Below are 11373 nucleotides of genomic sequence, written 5' to 3' on the forward strand. Positions count from 1 at the left end.
ACCGGAGGCATGGTCAACGGTGCATGGACCTGGTTTTGGAAATTGTAGTCAGTTATGGAAATAGATGGCTATATATCAACAAAGAACGAATATTTTATTTCCTTAGTGGTGAACATTGCACCCACGCCAAATGGAAATATACCTCAATTAGTGGCACGAGATTGGCAAGATTGCATGCAAGAAATGATACGCATTCGTTCTTGGAAAGAGGAGGATATATTGGTGATGAAGTGGGGAAAAAAAGGAAAGCCGACGACAGAGCCGAAACAAGGAGAAGGAAAAGGAGGTGTGGCTGTGAAGATACAGAAGGCGAAAACGACTGATTTCATCGTTGTGACGGCGCGATTGTTATTGGTTTATCTTTCTAATATCTTAGTCATTTATTTTGTATGGGTTTTGAGAAACCCATAGCTATGTTCTAATTTCTTTGTAACTAGGGTTTATGTTGAAACCACTTTGGAGCATTAGACCACCTTGATTGAAAACATATATGGTTTTGAGGCTATTTTGATTTGAATAAATTAATTTCATGATCTTATTTATTGATTAATCGAAATATGAGTTGTCGCTTCACCGGTTTTGTATAACCTTTGCGCATAATTGTTAGGATCGAAAATATATTTGTCTACTTATTTGATATTCCGTGCTTGGGTTAAAATCTTTTGATTGGATATGCTTAGAATAGCCGGGCATTATTTGTGAACCTATAATTAGTTTCGTATAATTTTCTCGCTAACGCAATTTGATGTTGCATGCTTTGGTTCAATCTTTTGATGCGCCATGCTTACGGTGTCCCAGTGATATTTGTGATTCTAATACGTATAATAGGTGATGTCGATAGAACGAACGATAAATAATTCATGGATTATATTTCATTTCAGTAATTGAGTAGAAGTTGTGGTGGATACTATAAACCATGGTTACCGACTTTTCCATTGGATTCGTTTAGTTTGTTTAATTTATTTTCTTTGTTTTTACAATTCTAAAAATATCAAAAACATCTTTTGTTGGTTAATCGATTAAGAATATTGGTTAAAATATTTCCACCGCTCCTTGTGGGAACGACCCGTACTTGCCTCTGTCTACTAGTTGGACACCGTGCGATTGCGGTTATCCTATCAATCACAAGTTGCAGAGCTGCCATTTTTCTGCTGTTGCTGCTGATGAAGAACACCAAGAACACGAAGAACAGACTCTCCAGGACAGTCGTTTTCCAACAGTGAGAACGACACACAGGCGTGGGTCGTAGAGATACTGCGTCTGTGACCATTACTATTTATCGTTCTTTTTGGACGCTTTTTGTGGGTCGTACTTTCGCTGTTTTACACCTTTTCATCATTTTATTCAACTTTTGAGCAACAAACATGTATTTTGATCAAGTGATTAATATGAGAAGTTAAACCCCACTCTGGGACGACGGAGGAAACCAAAATTCATCATGCGGTAAATTCATTTAATTCTTTATTTGACTATTTGCATTAAATTAAAATTAAAAAAAAAGGTTTTTCTTAATTAATTGTCATTTCGTTTGATGGTTTATGCTTAGGATTAATTCTTTTGATATGCCATGCTTAAGATTTACAATTAATATTTTAAGAATCTATCTTAGGCAAAGAAATAGAGTCAAAATACTTGTTGAATGAGCTATAATGGTTTAGAATAAATAAGTGAATCACATAAATTTTAATATTTGGTGGAATCCTAGTCCCAGTACCTCTCACCATTGTTAACATTATTTGTATATTTATTTTTATTAAATTTAAAAATCGAACCTTCACAAGTCTTAGACGAACTCTACTACTACAACAACTTTTGAAAATCAATCAAATTTTTGGCGCCGCTGCCGGGGAGCGGTTGTGGAATATTGTAATTAGTATTGTTGATTTTGTAAATAGTTAGGTGTTTATTTATTTTAATTTTTTGTACAGTATTTTTATTTTTTAGGATTTCTTTTTCCTTTTGACTTGTTTTGTGCTTCAGAATTTTATTTCAGGAGCCTTTTTGAGAATCATGAGTACTTTGCGCGAGACGTCGTCTATGACGCTTGGGGAATACATGTATGGGTCACGGTATAAGGAAGTTCTTGCTTATAATCGTCTCAGGTATGGAACTTGGAATCCACGTAATTTCTCTATGGGTGGTTATTCAGATGAGTATCAACCCCAATACCATGAGGGTAAAAATGAACTTGAAACCAGAAGTGATTTTAGGAATTATGATACCGATATAATATCTGAATCTATTGTATCTTACCCAACTCATGATCATTTAATTGATTATTTGTCTATTCAAAAGGACGAGATTTGTGTTAGAGATGCCATTTATTCAGATAATGATGATTTAGAAGAACATATTTATAAAGAAGATACTATTGTTGAGTCTGATGACTTAGAGATAGTAGACGTGCGTAATGAGATATTTTCTAATCATTCAAATAATGAGTTTCCTATCAGTCACTTAGTTGCAGATAGCGATGAGGTGATTATTCATGATATTGTTGCTCCATTGTGCTCTTGTTATTCTGATCCATCTAGTGATTTTCTGAATGTTGATATGAATGTTGAACATATTGATATTGGTCAGATAACTTGTGTCAATGATTTGGAGACTTTATATGTTTGTTTAGCCCACTTTTCTGATTCCGATGACCCTATGATTATTGATATTATCAATGCATTGCGACCTCCAATAGATAATCAAGGTAACTCAACAACGGAAGTTATTTCCGCGGACTTAGAACCGGGTTTAGGAGTTGCAGATTTTGACAAACTTGAACCATTATATACAAGTTTAAACCATTGTGTTGAGTTTTATAATCCAGTACCTTTTTGCATTGTCAATACATTGCTTCCTATGATTTCTAGTGAAGAAAATGTGTCGACCGGATGTATTTCAGCTGATTTAGAACCTGATATAGAGTGTGCTTCCCGAATAGAAAATAAGATACATTCTATGTTTGTTGTCCATGTGAGTGATATATTTATCTCAACTAAGGACTGTTTTCTATTGGGAATGGATTTACACATCTTTTTGGAGGTTAATAGTGTTTGCAGGTTCATATTCGCAGCTGACCTGATTCGTTGGATTGATCCCAACTTTTCAAAATTTATATATATGCTTTGCTGCTTACTTTGGTGCAACCTCACCTTGTTTGAGGTTCTTTATGTGCCCAAGTAGGGATACAAAGATTTCGCTTCATGGGAGTCAACCCATCAGATTTGTTTTTCTTCCTCAATCTTTTATCTATTTGCTTGAATTTTCCATCTTAATTTCTACGTTGGATGACTCAATTACATTGAGAACAATGTAATGTTTAAGTGTGGGGGAGTGACGTTATTGTTAGTTAAAAAAAAAAAAAAAAAAAGATGACCAGCTATGTAGCGGGTCTAAAAAAAAAAAAATTTTGAATATCATGACCAGCTGTATAGCGGGTCTAAAAAAAATATATATAAAATGAAAAAATAAAAAAAAATTTATAATTTGATTGTTTGGGCTATGACCAGCTGTGTAGCGGGTCTTTTCTATGGTATTTTCTATGACCAGCTGTGTAGCGGGTCCTGATATGGTATTTCAAATTTTCATTTTTTGACCAGCTGTGCAGCGGGTCTAACTCTCTCTTATGTTATGACCAGTTGTGTAGCGGGTCAGTTCTTTGTTTTGCTCGAGGACTAGCAAAATATAAGTGTGGGGGTGTTGATAAGCACATATGTGCTATGTTTTATACCCGTATTTATATTATCTAGGACTCGATATTTGCCTAATGACACCGTTTTGAGCTATTTACAGGAAATACGAGCAAATCCGATCGCCCGAAGAAAAATTGGATAAAGTACAAGCCATTTGGCATTTGCCACAAACAGACCAAAATGGGAGCGAGCTTAATTATTTGGCTACCTTGTTTGGCAGTCGCACCACTATCACGCCAGCACACATACAAGGGAAGGGAAACAAAGAATTGTGTTTGTTAACTAGTGCAATACGTGGAGTCCCCTAGTGTTAAAGAAAATGTGGGACGTTTGTAACCACAACATTTTGTGGTTTGTGGTGGTTCATTACCACATTTCAGTTCGTGTTAAAACAAGAAGTGGAAATTTCATTTCCTATTCAAGCTGGAGGTGCTTTGTTGTCGAAAGAGAAGGAGATCCGAGCAGTTGCATCACCATTTTATGATGCAGAGATTGGACTTGAGCTGTCAGTGATTGCAGTGATGGCAATGACGGTTAAATGAAGTAGCTGGTGGTCGACTGCCATGGTCTTGAACTTTGTACGACAAGGTGAAGTTGGGAATAAAGCCGAGACGTGAATGCTGACGAAGTCGTGGTGTTGTAGCCGTTCAAATGGGTTTGTTTTGTTGAAGTCGATGGAGCCTAACCAATGGAATTGGCCTGAAGCAAGAAATTGTTGTACGTGTTTGAAGGCACAATAGTCTGGGTTGCAGGTTTGAGTGATGGTGGTTGTGCTATCGATGGAGTTCATTGCTGGCCAAGCTTGGACGAGTTTGGCACTTGAACTCGAGCCTGGAATGGAGAATATGAAGATGGATTGGCCTGAAATGATCTTGATGGGGTCGTGGTTAACGGAAACAGTTCGTCCTTGCTTTTTGTTTATTATTGATCGAGCATATAATTGCAGGAAGTGGCAGGAATGGTTGTAGTCAAGAAGGGACGCTGTTGTGGTGATTCAAAAGAGAAGTTACCGGAGCTAGTTGCAATCGGCGTAGTTGAGTCCGAGAAGGAAATGCTGGTCTTGTGGCGAGTCTGAGAAGGAGCTGAGGATTAGCCGGATAGAAGATGGACGTTCAAACGAAGAGAACGAAAGCAGTGGTGATGAGAAAGTTCAGGGTACATGGTTGAATTCTGGTGAAGGTGTTTAGAGACTGAATTTGAAAGGAGCTGTGGCCGAGACTTAGACGGAAAGACGGAAGTGGATATGGAGACTTCAAGCTAATGCTCTTCAGATGTTATGATGTTCCTGCGATTCAAGGTCGTGTAACAACGGAAGAAGATGGGTGTATCTCAATAGTATGGAGAAGGTGGTGGTCTTGAGACCTTGGTGCTGTAACGAGATGAGATCGATCTTACTCGAACTGAAGATGGTTGAACAGCTGGGTCTGCCGATATAAAGAGAAGAACAAGAAGGCTTTCTGCATTGAACACAAGCTGGGGATTTCTTGTTGTGATCGAATTAATGTATAGCAGCTGAACCGAAGGTGTTTTAAGGCCTGAGAATAAATGGAAGGTACTGACGTTTGCATATGGTGCAGTGATGAAGCAATGATAATTTAGGATCTGTGTGTCGTTTGTATTGGTCATGCATGTTGTTTGGAGTTAGAAGCATCGAAATTAGAAGCTTGCACGGACCAAGGCAAGCAGTGGTGATGGCTAGATGGCAGCCGATCGGTGACAATATTCAGTTGAGACAGAAACCGGAGGCATGGTCAATGGTGCATGGACCTGGTTTTGGAAATTGTAGTCAGTTATGGAAATAGATGGTTATATATCAACAAAGAACGAATATTTTCTTTCCTTAGTGGTGAACATTGCACCCCCGCCAAATGGAAATACACCTCAATTAGTGGCACGAGATTGGCAAGATTGCATGCAAGAAATGATACGCATTGGTTCTTGGAAAGAGGAGGATACATTGGTGATGAAGTGAGGAAAAGAAGGGAAGCCGGCGACAGAGCCGAAACAAGGAGAAGGAAAAGGAGGTGCGGCTGTGAAGATACAGAAGGCGAGAACGACTGATTTCATCGTGATGATGGCGCGATTGTTATTGGTTTATCTTTCTAATCTCTTAGTCATTTATTTTGTATGGGTTTTGAGAAACCCATAGCTATGTTCTAATTTCTTTGTAACTAAGGTTTATGTTGAAACCACTTTGGAGCATTAGACCACCTTGATTGAAAACATATATGGTTTTGAGGCTATTTTGATTTGAATAAATTAATTTCATGATCTTATTTATTGATTAATCGAAATATGAGTTGTCGCTTCACCGGTTTTGTATAACCTTTGCGCATAATTGTTAGGATCGAAAATATATTTGTTTACTTATTTGATATTCCATGCTTGGGTTAAATATTTTGATTGGATATGCTTAGAATAGGCGGGTATTATTTGTGTACCTATAATTAGTTTCGTATAATTTTCTCGCTAACGCAATTTGATGGTGCATGCTTTGGTTCAATCTTTTGATGTGCCATGCTTAGGGTGTCCCAGTGATATTTGCGATTCTAATACGTATAATAGGTGATGTCGACAGAACGAACGATAAATAATTCATGGATTATATTTCATTTCAGTAATTGAGTAGAAGTTGTGGTGGATACTATAAACCCTGGTTACCGACTTTTCCATTGGATTCTTTTAGTTTGTTTAATTTATTTTCTTTGTTTTTACAATTCTAAAAATATCAAAAACATCTTTTGTTGGTTAATCGATTAAGAATATTGGTTACAATATTTCCACCGCTCCTTGTGGGAACGACCCGTACTTGCATCTGTCTACTAGTTGGACATCGTGCGATTGCGGTTATCATATATAGGCATCTCCGGATCCTATCAGGGAGCCAGAAGAACACGTCATGATCCAGATGAGATGGATCCAACATACAAGCCCTCCCAGTCCTACTACGACGAGACATTTTCCTGAGATGCTCACAATGTGAACATGGTTATGGAGCAAATGGAGAAAATGAGGAAGGAGATACAAGGAGTAAAAACAGGCCACGCAGGCGCAAGACTAGAAGAGGTACTACAAGAAGCGACAACGTCTCCATTGTCTTTTCGCATTTTGAGGGAACCCATCCCTCCGAAATTCCCTATACCTACGTTTCAGGCATACAACAGTACATCCGATCCCGCAGCCCACCTACGGTACTACATTCGTGTCCTTGCCCATTGGGAAAGAGATGAGGTAGTACTTTGTAGGTACTTCCCGGCAAGCTTGACGGGATCGGCATTGGCATGGTATGACAATTTACCAGCAAACTCAATTGACTCCTTTGAGCAATTGTCTACGGTGTTCTTGGAGACATACATGTACAACAAGTCAACAAAGGCAGGGTTAGATAGGTTATTTGCTTTATCTATCGGACCCAAGGAGACATTGATGCAATACACAGACAGGTGGCAAAAGACATGCCAAGCAATAGGGAACCTCAACCATCTTCGTGGAGCTTCACAACCGAGCCCTTGATTCCGAAGGAGAGATTAGGGTTGTCCAAGATCGCTACATCAAACTTGAAGAAATCCATAAGGACAACCCAAGGGCACAAGAAAAGACGACAACAGCTCCGCAACAAACCAACTCTCTGGAAACAATTCCGGAGATACCTAAGAGGCTAAATGAAGCCGGGGGCAGAACCAGCTCTCGAGTCAAAAGATCCAAATATGGAGATGGCAAAGGCAGAGGAAGATAAGAATTTGTAGATAAAGTCTACACAAAGCTAAACACCACGTTCTCCCACATTCTAAGCAAGGAAGGAGCGAAGCCGAGTTTTCCGTACCCTAACACTAGGGGAAAGCAACCATATAAAACAAAGGAGGATAAGAAATACTGTGAGTACCACCAGTACTGCGTGCATACAACTGATACATGCTATCACCTAAGGAACACGATCCAAAGATTCATAGACGAAGGAAAGTTTATGGAGTACGAGCAGATACAACCAGCTGATACTGAGGTAGCCCCCAAGAAAAGGGTAGAACTACCTCAGGACGGCAAATACATCAACATGATTACTTTTTCCAGCGGAGGTCAGGAGGATCTACTCGAAGACATCTTCGAGTTAGCTCGAAACAGGAGAAAGCTAGAAGCCCACGAGGTATTCAAGCTGAGCGGACCACCTACTAACACTTGGGAAGAATGGATGGCTACGCCATTAACATTCTCAACAAGGGATATCAACCAAGAAGTTGAGATGCACAATGACCCACTTGTGATCACTCTTCCTATACACGGATGGAACGTCACAAAGGTCCCATCGATGGGGAAGCTCATTGAATGTATTATTCTATGAACCCTACATATGTACGGGTTTGACAGCTGAGCAAATGGATTCATCCACTTGCACAATATACGGTTTCAACGGAGCAGTCTCTAGACCAAAAGGAGAAATTTTTTTACAGGTATGTGGCGGACCCCTAGTAACCAATACAAGGCGCTGCGTTGTGGAAGCACATTCGCCATACAACGTAATCATGGGCAGGCTATGTGTCCATCGACTGCGAGGAACACTTTCAAGATATCACCAGTACCTTCGATTCCCTACACCTATGGGTGAAATGGAAATCCAAGGTGACCAGCAAGACGCAAGGCTGTGCAATCTGGCAGAGGTCAGCCTCAACAAAGAAAGAGATGTTGCTCAACAACACGAAAGAAAAAGATGAAAGGTGAACACAAAAGAAGTGAAGGACGGAGCCTTCTTAGTGCCCGAATCCACCTCAATTCCGGAAGCAAGCACCTCCGCCACTCCAGGGGCAAACGTCTCTGCCAAATGACAATTACAGAAATGCACTCCTCTACGACCTCAGAAGCAAACCTTCTCTCTAGTGGAACCAACAAAGAAAATCAACATCAACACCAAGGAGGAACCAAAGATGATCAACATCGGAACTTTGCTAAAAGAAGACGAGGAGATGCAACTACAAAGTCTACTTCAGGACTACGCATATGTCTTTGCATGGTCGATGGAAGACATGCCAGGAATTGATCCGAATATGGTCTCCCACCATCTTCGGCTCAAACCAGAAATGCCACCTTTCAAGAAACATATCTGCAAGGTGGCAGATATCTACCAAGAAGCAGTAGAAAAGGAGTTACAAAAGCTATTAACCGCAGGGTTCATACGAGAAGTCAAGTATCCCACGTGGATATACAACATGGTGATTGTTCCCAAGAAGAACGGAGGCGTACGCATTTGCACCTACTTTAACAATCTCAACAAAGCATCCCCCAAAGACAGCTACCCGCTGCCAAACATTGACCAACTAGTCAATGCAACCGAAGGTCACCATAGGCTATCCTTCATGGATGGATACTCAGGTTACAACCGAATCACCCTTGTAGAAGAAGACTAGGAGCATACTGCGTTCTTTACCCCATGAGGCTTATATTTTTATACAAGGACGCCTTTTGGACTAAAGAACGCGGGGGCAACATACCAGCGATTGGTAGACAAAATCTTTGAGCCATGGATAGGCAAGATACTAGAGGTCTATGTGGACGATATGCTTATCAAGAGCAAAGAGGTGAAACACCACCTATCATACCTAAGGGAAATATTTGAAGCCATGGGAAGCTTTCACATGAAGGTAAACCCGGAGAGATGCACGTTCGGAGTAACCTCAGGAAAATTCCTAGGATACTTGGTGACTAAGCGAGGAATATAAGTGGACCTGAAAGGGTCAGAGCAATAATGGAAATGCCATCTCCATAAACACTAAAAGGAGTACAAAAGCTAAGTGGAATCTTATCTTCCATGGGAAGATTCATAGCAAGATCATCAGATAAATGCAAAGCATTTTTCGATACGCTAAGGAAGGGAAGCAGGTTCATGTGGACCACGAAGTGCGAGCAAGCCTTCCAAAAAATCAAGGAATATTTGACTTCAGTACCCATCCTACAGAAGCCGGAGCCAGGTGAAATTCTCACCTTGTACTTAGCAGCAACAAGCTACGCTGTGAGTGCAGTATTGGTACGAGACCAAGGACAAGGAGAAAATCCCATATACTACATCAGCAAAGCACTCAGTTCAGCGGAGCGTAATTATACCAAGGTGGAGCAGCTTATATATGCCTTAGTGGTGGCAACACAAAAGCTAAGGATATATTTCGACACACATACCATCCGAATCTTCACAAAGGCTCAGATAAGTCAAATCCTCGACATCACGGAGAAAATTGGAAGGGTGGCAAAATGGAATGCCATGATAAAGCAGTTCCACATAACATTTGAAACAAGCAAGGCTGAAAAATCACAAATCTTAGCAGACTTTCTAGCGGACCTACCTCTCAACGACGAAGCAGAGATAGATGACATCCCAGGAATGGAGGAAGACAAGCAAGAACCAGAAGATCTCTTGGAACCTCGGAATTTACGAAGGTGGGAGATATTCGTAGATGGCTCTTCCAATGGAGATGGCGCAGGCATAGGGATTGTAATAACAACCCCTACCGGAGACCGACTCATCTATACGTTCAGGTTAGAGTTCGAACAATACACTAATAACATCACAGAATACGAGGCAGTCGTACATGGTCTACGCTTGGCACGTGAGCTAGGGTTATCAGATGTTCGTTTGACTAGTGACTCACAGTTAGTCATTAGACAAATCGAGCTCAAATATCAAACTTTGGATCCAGTACTATCTTCGTACCTAAAGTTAGCACAGGAGCATGCGTCAAATATCAACAACGTTACATTCAGACATGTCTGTCGAAAAGATAACAGACACGCAGATGCCTTAGCATTGATATCATCAATGCTAAGGGACAGAAATACCACCTCCGTGCAAATTGGAAGGATATATGAGCCTTCGATAGAAGTACCAATCTCAGAAGACGAGGAGGCTTTGGTTGTTCAAACTCGAGCCATGAGAGAAGCTGAGAAAGGAAAAGAAGACGAAGAAGAACCAGATAACGAAGTCGAAGAATCTCACAAAGACCAACCTATGTCGGACGATGACAACGAAGATGAAGCTGAAGATGATTGGAGGATTCCAATTCACCAATACCTTGACAAAGGTACCTTACCAGCAGATGTCAAAGAGGATCGGAAACTTGAATCAAAAGCAGAAATGTACAGCCTGCGTGATGGAATACTGTACAAAAGGTCATTTCTTGGACCTCTGATGCGGTGCCTCTCACGAACCGAAGGCAGAAGGATACTCCATGATGTACACAGCGGAGATGCCGGCAATCATAGCGGAAGAAGGTCCTTGGCAATCAAATCCAAAATGCAAGGATATTACTGGCTAAGCATGGAAGAAGATTCAAAGAACGTGGCTAAGCGCTGTGAGAGATGCCAACACTTTTCCAAGAAGATTAAAGCACCAACAACGGAGCTTAACTCAGTCATCATCCCTTGGCCATTTGTCAAGTGGGGGGTTGATATTGTCGGACCCTTGATAGAGGGAACCTCGAAGAGAAAATACCTTATTGTGGGTACGGATTACTTCACCAAGTTGGTGGAAGCAAAGGCTTTGGCAAGAATTAGGGAAAAAAATGTCTTTAAGTTCTTGTTTAAGCAAATCATATGCAGGTTCGGAATACCAGCCGCCATAGTCTCTGAAAATGGCAAGCAGTTGCAAGGAAAGAACATAGATATGTTTTTCGATACTTTCAAAATTCAGAAAAACAAGTCCACTCCT

This window comes from Papaver somniferum, chromosome 2 (genome assembly GCF_003573695.1).
Source record: "Papaver somniferum cultivar HN1 chromosome 2, ASM357369v1, whole genome shotgun sequence".
Lineage (NCBI taxonomy): Eukaryota > Viridiplantae > Streptophyta > Magnoliopsida > Ranunculales > Papaveraceae > Papaver > Papaver somniferum.